This window comes from Lissotriton vulgaris, chromosome 5 (assembly GCF_964263255.1).
Source record: "Lissotriton vulgaris chromosome 5, aLisVul1.2, whole genome shotgun sequence".
Classification (NCBI taxonomy): domain Eukaryota; kingdom Metazoa; phylum Chordata; class Amphibia; order Caudata; family Salamandridae; genus Lissotriton; species Lissotriton vulgaris.
The window spans coordinates 1589758428-1589772594 of NC_141693.1; the positions used below are offsets into that span (position 1 = coordinate 1589758428).

At 43.7% G+C, this 14167-nt stretch overlaps 1 protein-coding gene and 1 long non-coding RNA gene across 4 annotated transcripts in view; one reads left to right on the plus strand and one right to left on the minus strand.

Annotated features, from left to right (window-relative positions):
* The window catches only part of JPH4 (junctophilin 4), a 412372-nt gene that overhangs the window by 40020 nt on the left and 358185 nt on the right, over positions 1-14167 (plus strand). The gene's annotated exons all lie outside the window — the stretch shown is intronic.
* LOC147716754 (uncharacterized) lies at positions 3269-3686 on the minus strand. Its single transcript, XR_015296043.1, has 3 exons — positions 3633-3686; positions 3476-3541; positions 3269-3380 (listed from the first exon to the last, which is right to left on the minus strand). It is a non-coding gene; the product is annotated as an uncharacterized LOC147716754 (long non-coding RNA).

Here is a 14167-nt window from a genome sequence, read left to right on the forward strand (position 1 = left end):
AGGTATAGGACAGCCAAAGCAGGTTTTTTTTCACTTTACATGGGAATGTCAAATGAGTAACAAGTACTGGATTTCACTGTAGCACACCTTTTAACTAATACTGGACTCTCCTATCGAGGTAACGGCGCAGATTACACCTATAGGATGGGTCCGAGACATCACAAGTGACTTCAGGCGTTAGTGATGGCTAAGCGTCTTGTGGGGGAGAGGGCAAGTCCCGGAAAGCACCAACAGCTGATTGAGCTGACCACCTACTGTACAGTAATGACCAATCCAAAATTTATGCTGCACTACTGCTGCCATTTCTCACCCACGGGACACATGGGAACCTCTCCGAGGATATCTACTCGCCTCACGGTGGCACACGAGGGCAGCCAGGCATACAACCCAGGTCCCACCAATTAAGCTGGAACGTTTGGCATGTGGGGGAGAAGTTGGTGCATACCAACTATATTTTACAATAATACAGTCTGCAAATTGACGTCTACAATCGTATAATGATTAACTGTACGTTATATATTGAAAAATGAAACAATTAAAAATCCCATGCCCCTGTCCGTGAAAAGACCCTTTTATGGCTAGTGAGCATAATGGGCTCAAGGCCGCCCCACCACCACTACGATCCACCAACTCCATGCACCCTCCTCTCACACAGTGATTTTTTTTTTGCAAAGTTGGAAGGCCTGTCCAAGACTCTTTTGCATATTGTATTGTATATGCTTTATTTTGACAACTAGTGTCATAAAAGCTGTAAAAAAAGATTAATAAGGAAAATAATTAAATACAAGATAACATAAGATATAACAACATAATCAAAGTGGTAAATGCAAGCGGTCCGTAAAAGTACACCGTTGCTCCTTTAATAGGCGATACAGTTGTCGAAAGCTACATGATAAACAGTGTTATGCAATTCATTGATAAAAGCATTAAAAGGTTTGTACTAAAAATAGCTACAATAAAATAGCAACAAACAATCTTTCATGGTGTGGGCCTCATGACAGGCGCAATATAAAGCCCCCAATGCACGCGTGGTAGAAGCGGGTAAAGCCCTCTTAGTGTGACAACATGAGGAGTCAGATATAAAGTGTGAGAGCATGAGGTGTAGTTTCAATGGAAGGCTAAACGGCCATCAGGCACTACCACAATTTCATCACATCTTTAGGCATTCGAATGTAGGGCTACTCCTGACAAGGTTTTCTGCCGAATTAGCCATGCATGACTGAGAAACCTGGCCACACCACACACAAAAAAGGTCAGGAATCATACATAAGAATGCGCAGGGCAACCCAATGGTCCTGTGTGCCCAGTTGTTGGCAAATTGGTTTTAACGATTAAGATATTGGAGCGTTATAAGCCAGACAAGCAAACATAACATGTGCAACACTTTCCATCAGGGCTCTTCAGCATGGACAATCCCCTGATGTCTGGTTGGGTGAATGGCATTTTACAGTTGTCGCGCAGACAGGGAGCGTACTGAACCTAAAATGGATATACAATGTCCTGTCCCTCGGGACCTGGATTACATCTAAAAAGGGTAAAGTAACGAGGAAGGGTTTGGATTATAAACAGGAAGAATTGGCGCTCTAGCGTGTGCCATTTATAGTTGAAATCGTAGTTTCGGAGTACACGGTGCTAACAGGTCAGGGGCAACAAACCCAGGCAAAAAACAACCCCTGCAAAGGTGTGGGTAACCCTCACACCGCATATATAAGTCCAAGTCCTCTGTACACGTATCTGTGTATTAGGTTCTAGAGTTAAAACCAAATAAATGTAACCATATTTGAAGAAAAAGTAACTAAGGTTGATATCCAGGGTTACATATACAGGGCTCAAATTCCACTCGACCGCTCGCATAGTCGAGCTAAATTTAACAAGGTCAAGCTGTTTTTAGGTCCTACTCGCCCTTTATGGCGAGTAGGAAAACAAACCAACTTTTGTCCTCTGTCTATGAAAACGGAACAAATGTGACAAGATTTAAAGGCATTTTTATTGCTCACAAAGTTAATGAGCAATAAAGATGCCTTTAAATCTTGTCATCTTGTCACATTTGCTCCGCTTTCAGAGACGGAGGTCAAGTAGGTTGAAGTTAGGTCGAGGACATTTTTTAAAGTACTAGTCCTGCAGGTATAGTACAATTTTTGGGATTTTTCGAGCCCTGATATCGAATATATATATCATTCAATCTTGGTCAGTACAAATGAAACAAACCAGCCGACACATGTTTCGTCACACCATGGTGAAGATGTGACTCTTCAGGGCTGGGAAGGACATAAAATGAAAATAATAAACTTACAGAAATGAAAAATGAAAAAACTACTCAAAATCATGGATTCGAAAGAGTGAACAACGTGAAAACTCGAGAACCACCCATCTGGCTGTAGAAACCCTATGGTGTGCAAGAACATGGTAAAGTGACATCATAACATAGAAACCAATTCAACTCAGTGTGGTGATATGTGCTTTGAAAATTACATGGCGGAAATAAGAGGCGGACTGTGTACTCAGAGGACAATCAGTCTAGAACTATACATAAGTAAATTGTGTTCTCCCGGAGCATAATCTAAGAGAAGACAAAAGAATAGACAAATACATCCTGCAATTCTGCGTGTATACGAGTATTAGTAACAACTGAAAAGACTGGCCGCCTGGGTTTCGGAGAGAAAGCAGCACAAGGCAGATATTTCTTATGGTAAATAGGTAAACTAGAGCAGGTACTAACCGTGACAAAATCAAAGATAAACTCTATATGTGTGGCTAAAAACGATGCGTTCGATGTATAAAAATGCCATACTGTTTGAGAGAGAACACCATCACTTATTGAATACATAATTATGCGTTACGAAGCAAAACAAAGAAAATGAAAACAATGCAAATTGAACCGTATATAACCATCATATATTCGCAAGCACTGTGAGATTATCAAAGTTCCTGCGAGTGAGGAGGACAGATTTAAAAGAGAGAGTGGACAGACAGTAGTGCACAGGAGCACATGTAAGGAAAACTGGAGATGTAGGTTGTTAAGGCAACAGTATAAAGGGGCAAGTAATCCCGCTAAGCAAACAGCGCAACAAACAATGTACAGGGCACTGGTGAGGTGACGAGATCTGTACCTGAGCATTTGTAGAGTAGGTCGGGAAATCTGTGGGAAAATTGGATTGTGTCAGGAAAAGGAGCGGTTACTGCAGCAACATGTAAAGTAAAGGAGTGCCTGAGTCAAAGGAAATAATAATAAAAAGCTCACTGCAAAACCGGTGTACATTCCAAAGCGGCTGCGGCAAGGGTCAAGGTTCAAAGACCTAGTAGAAGGGAAGAGTAATTGATTCCACCACTGCGTCCAGAAAATCGAAGACAAAGGACGATGCGTCCAAAGTTGGAGGAATCTGAAAATAGGCAAGGAAAGGTTAAGTAACACTTTCCTAAAAGGGTCAGAGTAATGGGGCAAGAGACAGGGGAAAAAAGGGGAGCCGTGGCTTACCTATTGTACGGTTTAGCTACGTGGAGTTTGAAGACACCGGACGGGTGTGTCCAAGGTTGAAGGAATCTGCAAATGGGCAGGGAAAGTATGAGTAGTACTTTCTAAACTGTCAATTACTGCGGAAAGGATTGGGGGGATAAAGGGAGCCGTGACTTACCTACTGTTCTGTGCAGCACGAGGAGTAAGCGTTCTGTCAATCCAGGTAGTGGAGAACAGAAACGCCGGGTAGCTGGGTTTAAATGTAGATGCACTGACGTTAGTCCGCGCATTACGTAAAGGGCAGGTGGCGAGAGCGGAAGTGAGCCAAAGGCCAGAGGTACTAAACGACTAGACCGTATCACAACTGAAAGTTCAAAAAACCAGAAGTGATTAAAAAAAGGGGTAGAGCAATGCCGATCACAATCGTGACAGTATGCCTACCAAACGGAGAGAGAGAGTGCAATGAAAGTCAAATGCTAGAGCAAAACGTGAGATAGACCTCTCGAGAGCGAGAAGTGTGCTAGATCACCCACATGGGGCTTGACACAGCGATAAATCACTGGGGAATACGGAAAGAAACTAGTGTAAGGCAAATTGTGTGCAGAGGAGAGGCATAAGTGCAAAGTTCGAAGGAGGTGTTGTAGGAAACAAGAGTGTTTTGAGAAAATATGGAAATCAAAGGCTGGGAAGGTGAAACAAAACAGCGGGTACATTATCTAAATTTGACCAAGCATACCTAAAGTTAGCATGCAAAATTCAAAATTACTTAAAGATACACAGTTTCGTACTAACAATCAAAAAATAAACAAATGGTTAATGTGTATTAACATACACAGTCGAGAAAAAGAAACATTGAATATTACATTGTGTATGGTGAAAAAATGTGCATGACATTATTGATTGAGTGTATATCAAACAGCAACAAGTGTGACCTGATTGTTGGTTTAAGTCACAAGATAGGTGACACAGTCTGAATGTTGACAAATGGAAGAAGGCATTAGGAACCCAAAAAATATTGTAGTTCGCGGTCAATGTTGAGACTATGTTTCACAGACTGTAGACGCATTATCCAAGTCGCTTCCAGTCTGCTTAGTCTAAGTTCGCGATTGCCACCTCTTACACTGGGTTCTGCGACATCCATTCCAAAGAAAGTTAGACATTTGTTGGGTCCTTGTGTGGTGCATGTTTGATATGTGAGGACATAGGGTATCTCGCATCCCCATTGCGCATTGCCCTCACATGTTCCAAGACTCGTTATTTTAGGGCTCTGATGGTATTGCCCATGTAGTATTTTTTGCATGTGCATTCCAATATATACACAACATATTTGGTGTTGCAGTTGATGTTTCTAGTGATTTGGTACTCGCGTCCTTTCCAGTCTTTGAATTCTTTAGTTCCATTGCGAGCCCATCTGCATGCTCCACAGCAGCCGCATTTGTGGAAGCCAATGGAATGGGTAGTAAGCCAGGAGGGAACAGAAATAGAGTGTGGGACGGTAGGGCTGAGTCTGTTCCTCAATGATCTTCCTCTCCTGAATGTGATTTGTGGTCTCGTGGTTATGCATTCCTTGAGTGTTTTGTCTGATAGTAAGGTTTTCCAATGTTTGTTGAAGCTCTGTCTCATAATGACGCTTATTTCATTATAATATGTGATGAGTCTTTCAGGTGGTTTAGCCGGAGTATTCTTGGTTTTGGTTAGTAATGTGTTTTCCCTTTTCAGTGTCCCAATCCTTTTCACCGCTTTGTTTATGGTTCTTGGTCTGTATCCATGTTTGGCAAATCTGTGTTTCATATCAGATAAGCATTTGTCAAATTCTGCGTCTTCGCTGCAGTTTCTTCTTGCTCTGGTGAATTCTCCATATGGGATAGTCTGTATTTGATGGAAGGGATGCGAGCTTTCCGCATGGATTATAGCATTACATGAGGTCTCCTTGTGAAACAATCTACTATGAAGGATATTCTCTTTGATATAAAGTTCAATATCTAGGAAAGAGATACAGGAAGGACTGGAATGACAGGTAAATTGCATGTCCATATTATTTGAGTCCAGGTATGTGCAAAAGGAATCAAGTTTGTCCTGAGATCTGGACCAAAGGAGGAGACAATCATCGATGTAACTCCCCCAGTAGATGATGTATTCAGTCCATTGTGCTCCTTTCGTGCCCCATATCCATTCGGTTTCTAGGGCCCCCATGTACAAGTTAGCAAATGATGGTGAAAACTTCAAGCCCATGGCTATTCCTCTTATTTGTCTGTACCATTGCTGGTTGTAAATAAAGTAGTTATTATTAAGTATGATTTCCATCATTGAGATGACCATGTTAGAGTTTGACCACAGTGTTGCTGGTCTATTATGTAAGAGATGTGTGGTTGTCTTAAGTCCCAGATCAGGTTTGATTGAGGTATATAAAGATACCACGTCCAGAGTAGCCATGATGTAATGTAATGTAATGTAATGTAATGTATGTGGTCTTGTAAAGCGCACTGCTGCCCTGAGGCGTCGTGGCGCTGTAGACCGCTGGGGAACCCGTCCTGGCTATCCCTGTGAGATGGTCCCTACTGGGTATCTCCAAGGTGAAACCAGGCATCCCCGGCGAATGTGGGGGGCCATTGTAGAGATGAGGCAAGCTAATGCCCAGAGTTGCCGAGTGTGATCCCTGGTTAGTGTAGGCACCGAGGCGAGAATTATCGAGTCCGCTGACTCTGGTCCACGACCCTGCCGCGTCGGGAATTGAACCCTGGTCCCGGCCCGTTCTCTGCTTCCGGGTCTGCCGCCTCTAACCAGTGAGCCACACCACTCCACTGATCATATTGGGTTGCCACTGAACGTCCGTAAGTATCCCTAATATATGTTTTGTATCCTGGATATGAGAGAGTAAGTTTTTAACCATCGGATTCAAGAATAGGTCCACATATTGAGACCGTCTTTCTGTAGGGCCCCCTATCCCCGAGATGATGGGTCTCCCAGGAGGGAAAGGTGCCTGCTTATGCACCTTAGGAAGTGTGTACAGACAAGGGTAAGTGGGTCTGACCACTTTCATGTAAAGAGTTTCTTCTTCATCTAATAGGCCTTGGGTTTGCCGGTTTTGAAGATTCTTGTTGATCAAGAGGGTAAGATGGCCCATCGGGTTACTGTTTAAGGGTTCATAACAGGAATCATCCTGTAGTTGTCTCATAATCTCATGGTGATAATCTGTGCGGTTCATGATGATCACGTTGCCCCCTTTATTTGCTTCTTTTATGATGATGTTGTCCTCTTGCTAAGGGTATTCAGTGCCTGTCTCTCTCCACTTGTCAGATTGTCTCTAATTCGGCTGGAACTGGCGTGGGTTTTTATTTCATATTTATCCAAGTCATCTAACACAAGATTGTAGAAAATGTCAATGGGATTTCCACCGGAAAGGGTGGGTGTCCATTTGGACTTTGTCTTAAGCCCACTAGGGATCGTGGAGCTGGAGTCAATGTCTAAATCTTGTAATTGAAGATCAATACTACGCGGGGATCATCGGCGTCGGTTATAGACAGAAGTAGATGCGTTTCTTTAATGTCATTGATGGTCTGGATGCTAGAGACGTTAGTATTGAAATACACTGATCGCGCTCCTGGAGGCAATAGGTGTGTTGGCAAAATGTTTCCTCAGTTTGAGGCCCCTAATGAACTTAAATAAATCAATTTGGGATCTGCACAAGTCTCCTGACTCATGGGGATTGAAACTAAGTCCTTTGCTTAGAAGGGATACCATGTCGTTGGTGAGTGGTGTGGATGACAGATTGATCACTTGGACTTCTTCTGTATCCACTACGGCTTCTTCCCGTCCCCTGATCTCAGTTTCTTTTTGTATTGTTCTTTTTCTTGCTCTTTTCCCTCTGTGGGTTTTGTTGTCTCCTGTGCCCTGTCGTTGTTGAGTTCTGTTCAAGCATCTGATTGTTTGTACCTCTCGTAAAAAATTTGATGTTGTTGCTTTTTGGTTGGACTGGCCCTGATTTTCTGATTCGCTGTCACTTGTCTGCACTGTGTTTAAAGATGAAGTGCTGGAGGATGCAAAAGCTGTCTCTACTCTACCTCTTTCAGAATGATGTAATTCTTTTCCGTGGGTTCTTTAAGATTCAGTTCTTCTATTTCTTTCTCTAGGGCGGAGATTTCTAATTGCAGCTTAGTTACTTTCCTTTCGGCGTTCTCTATTAGTATCTGGATTATAGTATTTGAGTTAGAGGTCAGTGTTTCCTCCCATTTGCCCAGGAGGTCGTCGTCGAGGTCATCAAACGTGGGAAATATTTGGGAGCGTAGTCTTCTCGGGACTCTGTTAAGCCTTAGATACTGCTTCAAGGTTGCACTGTCCCACCAACCTGTTTTTCTTAGTCTTTCACGTTTAATAAATGTCTCTTTTAGTCCTTCTTTGCCTAGGGTATTGCTTCCACTGGCAGTACTGACCAATGGAATGCCTTTTGCTAAGCTATCAAAAAGCTCAGAGGCGACCTTATCCCTATCCATATCAAAGGGTGAAGATCTCAAAGTTGTGTGTACCTAGAAGGAAACAGTTTCTTTGCGAAAATGTAAAAATCGTGTGGCTGCCCTTCCTGAAAGACACAGGTTAAAGTAACGATGAAGGGTTTGGATTATTTAAAGGAAGAATTGGCGCTCTGGTGTGTGCAATTTATAGTTGGAATCGTAGTTTCGGAGTACAGAGTGCCAACAGGTCAGGGGCAACAAACCCAGGCAAAAATAAACCCCTGCAAAGGTGTGGGTAAACCTCACACCACATATATAAGTCCAAGTCCTGTGCACATGTATCTGTGTATTAGGTTCTAGAGTTAAAACCATTTCCCTCTGAACCTTCGTATATATAGTAACTAAAGAGGACTGTCCATAGACGTCTTGCCAAATCTTTGAAGACGACTTTTATTTTGACTACTTGTTTGCGTATACAATAATTATGTGGCATCCCGGTATTATTAACTAAGAGATCCTTTGAGACGTTGAGTTACAAAGAAACTATCTACCCATTACGACGACTATCCATACTTTAAAAAATTCGCCCTGAAGAAGTCCCTTGAGGACGAAACGCGTCGGCTGCGAGCACCCGTGTTTTGATTTCCCCCCTTTTGGAATAAAGAAAATCACAACTAAGAAAACCTACGTCTGTGATTATTGGCATTGTAGCTTTGTATTTGTGTGGTGCACCTTTGCGTTTATGTATTGATTACTTGAGTTCTTGGTTGAACTATCACTGTGACAGTGGGTGTTAACCAGTGTGCACACACTTCGCCCATATAAACTATCGGGGGCGACTTAAAATTTGGGAGTGATTTGGGTTAGGTGATACAATTAGGAAGCTTCCACTGTCTTTCTTTTCTTTTGAAAGTGTTTAGAGAAAATATGGAAATCAAAGGCTGAGAAGGTGAAACAAAACAGCGGGTACATTATCTAAATTGGACCAAGCGTGCCTAAAATTGACATGCAAAATTCAAAATTACTTAAAGATACAAAGAAACAAATAGTTAATGCATATTAACATACACAGTCGAGAAAAAGAAACATTGAATATTACACTGTATATGGTGAGAAAATGTGCATGACATTATTAATTGAGTGTATATCAAACAGCAACAAGTGTGACCTGATTGTTGGATGACACAGTCTGAATGTTGACAAAAGGGAAAAGGCATTAGGAACCCAAAAAATATGGTAGTTCGTGGTCAATGTTGAGATCATGTCTCTCTTTTAAGTCTGTCCTCCTGACTCGCAGGAACTTTGGTAATCTCACAGTTCTTGCGAATATATGATGGTTATATACAGTTCAATATGCATTGTTTTCATTTTATTTGTTTTGCTTTGTAACGCATAATTATGTATTCAATAAGTGATGGTGTTCTCTCTCAAACAGTATGGCATTTTTATACATCGAACGCATCGTTTTTAGCCACACATATAGAGTGTATCTTTGATTTTGTCACGGTTAGTACATGCTCTAGTTTAGCCTATTTACCATAAGAAATATCTGCCTTGTGCTGCTTTCTCTCCGAAACCCGGGCGGTCAGTCTTTTCAGTTGTTACTAATACTCGTATACACGCAATATTGCAGGATGTATTTGTCTATTCTTTTCTCTTCTCTTAGATTATGCTCCGGGAGAACACAATTTACTTATGTATAGTTCTAGACTCATTTTCCTCTCAGTACACAGTCCACCTATTATTTCCGCCATGTAATTTTCAAAGCACATATCACCACACTGGGTTGAATTGGTTTCTATGTTATGATGTCACTTTATCATGTACTTGCACCCCATAGGGTTTCCACTGCCAGATGGGTGCCTCTCGAGTTTTCACTTTGCTCACTCTTTCAAATCCGTTATGTTGAGTGGATTTTTCATTTTTCATTTCTGTAAGTTTATTATTTTCATTTTATGTCCTTCCCAGCCCTGAAGCGTCACATCTTCACCACGGTGTGACAAAACACGTGTCGACTGGTTTGTTTCATTTGTACTGACCAAGATTGAATTATAAATCTATTCTATATGTAACCCTGGATGTCGACCTTTGTTACTTTTTCTTCAAATATGGTTACATTTATTTGGTTTTAACTCTAGAACCTAATACACAGATACGTGTGCAAAGGACTTGGACTTATACATCTAAATAGGGCTCAAGGAATATAGTCTGCCTGTGTAGATAAAATTCAGCTGTCAGTCTGCCGACATTAAGTCTGCAGGTTTCCTGACGATCCACCACGTCTCAGTATGACCGTTTGAGCTACTCTTAGCTTGGTGGTTCCTGCCTGTCCCAAAGTCCTTCAAAAACCCAGGGCTGACACTGCTTTCCTGATCTTAGAAATCCATCCGATTCTGCGGCCAACGTGAATGAACCGGGTCTTCTCGTGCGCAAACTTAGCCCGAAACGGGCGTCAAGACGCCTAGATCAAATACAGCAGCAATGTCCCCCCTTCTACAACCTTCTCTCATTGGTATGCCCTCCTGAAGAGGCAGGTTTTAAGAGCCTTTTTAAATGTCTCAATTGAGGGAAGGGTTTTTATTTGGATAGGGATAGAGTTCCAAAGCTTCGGAGCAACCACAGAGAAAGCTCTGGCTCCCCATCTGGCTAACTTAGCCCGAGGAACAACCAGTTGACAAAGTCCCGAAAAACGAAGGTCTCGTGTAGGGACGTACCGTGTGAGAAGGGAACCAATGGTGCTCGAGGGGCCTTCTGCCAGAGCTCTGTAAGCCAGGCACAGAATTTTAAAAGAGATTCTGTGGTGGACAGGAAGCCAATGGAGTTCTTTCCTGGCTGCAGTGGCGGAGGAGGATTTAGGGAGATCCAGAACAAACCGAGCTGCCGCGTTCTGCACTATCTGCAGTCGGTGAACAAGACTTTTATTGGCTTCCGCATAAAGAGAATTGCAATAATCTAACCTTGATCCTACCAAGGCAACTGCAACCTGTTTACGAGCTTGGGGGGAAAGATACCCTCGGATTTTATTGAGTATGCTAATCACTCCCCAGCAAGTAGCCACGGTTCTGTTGGCTTGAAGGGTCATAGAGAGCGAGATGTCAAATATTACACCCAGATTCCTGGCAGATTGGGAGGGGGTGGGGCAGATGCCAAGCGAAGATGGCCACCACTCATCAGACCAAGCATCTTGGTCCTTCCCAAAAATCAACACCTCCGTCTTTTCGCCGTTAAGCTTCAGGGAATTTATAGTCATCCAGTCTGCCACATACTGCATGCATACCCTGAAGCTGGCAGCCGATGACCTGACGGAGGAGTGATCCAGTGACACCATTATCTGGGTGTCATCTGCGTAGGACACCACCTCCATCCCCTGCGATCTTACTAGTCTTGCCAGGGGAGCCACATAGGTGTTAAACAGGGTCGGACTTAACGCCAACCCTTGTGGCACCCCACATTGCAAAGACTTAGCAGGGGAGAGGTGGTTCCCAAGCATCACTCTCTGTTCTCTTTCCAGCAGGAAGGAGTTGAGTAAACTCAGGGCCGACCCCGTGACACCAGCTTCCCTAAGCCGAGATGTAAGAATGGCCGGGGATAGGGTGTCAAACGCGGCCGTGAGGTCCAACAGAACCAAAACCGTGATGAGGCCAGAGTCCACTTTGCGTCGGATATTATCGACTACATAGATGAGGGCGGACTCGGTACTATGGGGTTTTCTAAAGCCATGTTGCGTGTTGTCAAGGTATCCGGATGACTCGAGGAAAGAAGATAAATGCAAATTAAGATGCGCCTCAAACATCTTGGCGGGGGCAGGCAGGAGGGAGATCGGCCGGAAATTTTTCAAAAGGGCCGGATCGAGGGACAGCTTCTTGAGAAGAGGCTTCACAATAGCCTTCTTCCATACCGGTGGAAAAGAGCCCTGGATAGTAGCCTTATTCATTACCTCAAGCATGGGAGGAAGAAGGCAGTTTCTACATTCTTTAAGTTTTTTCAAATGTATAGGATCCAGGGGGGAAGCAGATTTAGTCTTGTCTAGCAACAGGTTTAGTCCCTCTAGAGATAAAGAGGGAAATTGTGCAAAGGAGCAGGAGGAATCTATACCTAGGGAGTCCAGGCTGGAAATAACAGATGGAACGTCTATTTATATGACCTTGGTAAGGGCTTCTGCATACTTAGAGAGTTCAGAGGTCCTCCTGATGCAAGCCCAAAAAAGCAGTGGGCACAATCTTGCTGTGTCTCCAATCGATCGCCTGCCCATGTCAAGCATGAAGGATGTAAGAGGTATGTTGCGAGGCAACATCACCAGGTCCCTCAGGAACTTATGTTCAGATCTGCGGATATCATCAACATTGTCGAACCCCCATAGCTCGGTTCCGTGGAGAGCTGTGCTGGCTCCTTTGGCGTATAGACTATAGGGTCCGGTGTGACTCGCCTACTATGTGAGGAACGATGTTCTTTTCCTAGTGCTCCGGCCACACGTTTATGCCCCATGAGCATCTTTGCTAGATGGGGCCTCCATGACATTTTATCAGAGTCGCACACCAAGATAATCAAACCTGCAGACTCTTTCCAGGGGAGCTCAGCCCAGCATAAGGATTTGTGGTGGTTGAATGTCATAAACTTAGTGTTAGTGGTGTTGATGACCAAATCTGTGGAGTCACAGAACAGTTGAAAACTATTGAGTTGTTTTTGCAATCCTGCTGGGGTCTTAGACACCAGCAGGGTATCGTCAGCAAACAAGAGGGTTGGTACCTTGTCGCCTGCCAGGGTTGGTGCTTCCACTGGGTCTTCTTGCAGGAACTAACCACCCCATTCATATATAAAGAGAACAGGGTGGGAGCCATGACACAACTCTGACGGACTCCCCTATCAACCGAAATCCGCTCTGTCAGCTGGACTTGTGACCCCCCTCTCAGCTGAGCATAATTGCCCTTGTGAAGCCGGACCAACAAATTGAGGATGAAATGGGGAATACCCATGTCTCTGAGTGTGTGCCACAGCGTACTCCTGGGTACCAGGTCAAAAGCAGTCACTAGATCGATAAATGCGAGGTAAAGACTGCCCTTGCCAATTTCCACTGTTTTCCTGTAAATGAGGAGCAGCCTAAAAACCTGGTCTATTGTTCCAGTACAAGCCCTAAAACCAGCCTAATACTGGGAAAGGATAGCTTTGTCTTCTGCTCAATGTTGTATCCTCTGCAACAAGACTCTACCGAAGACCTTCTGCTGTGCATATATCAAACTAATTGGTCTACAGTTTGAGAGGTCTTCTCTGGCACCCTTTTTATAACTCAGGACCACCTCAGCGCCCTTTCAGGATCCCGGTAATGCTCTACCGATGGCAATAGCTTTACCTATAAGGAGAATGTAGCATGCCCCATTCGGAATGTCTGCGAGGAATAGGTCACCAGGCAGACTATCTGGTCCAGCTGCTTTTGTCTACACTATTTTCCCTAAAGCTGTCTCAATCTCAGCCAGGTCGAAGGACTCACTGTCAGCATTGGAAAGGTCGTAAGAATCGCAATGCTCTGCAGCTAGCATGTCCTCAGGTGCAGAGTAGAGCCTCCAAAAATGGCTGCGCCATTCATGGCTTGGAATGTGGTTAGGGGTGAGCGTACATCTCTCTTGTTGCCCCAGGGAACTAGGGTCCAAAATAAGTTGGAATCCTTGGCTATGCTTCCTTCCTTCAGTTGCTGCCAATTGAGTTCGCCTCATGCTATCTTTGCTTGGTGCGAAGCTGCTCAATAGTTCTTCCTAGCAACTTTAATCAGAGGGCAATTCTTATATTTGATAGTTATGGCTAGGAGCAATTGTTTACACCTGCAGACTTTTTTATCCCATGAGTAAGGTCCTTTAGAAGGCAAACTGGACTTACTGCCCTTGTTGGGGGCCAGACAATATGCACTCAGTTGTTCCACTGCGAGAATGGACAGAAAGTACATCTGCCAATCCCTGTGGGTCAGAAGCGTTAGCCTGGAGATCAGAAATACTATGGGCCAGGACTTGCCATATGCCAGCGATCTTGGATTCTTGCAGGGCTACCTTACGCCATTTTAGGAATCTTTTACAGTTGGAGGAAACTATTTCTCTAGTGGTGGTTAAGGATGGGATGCTCTCAAGCTGATGAGAAGCTTCCTATAGGGGCTTCAAAATTGTGCAGAGTGGGTTGTGGTCGCTGTTGGTGGTTGTGCACACACTCATATCTATCATATCTCCCCAAAACCTACATCCAGTAAAATATAATCAATATGTGACGGCCAGCTAACTCTGTT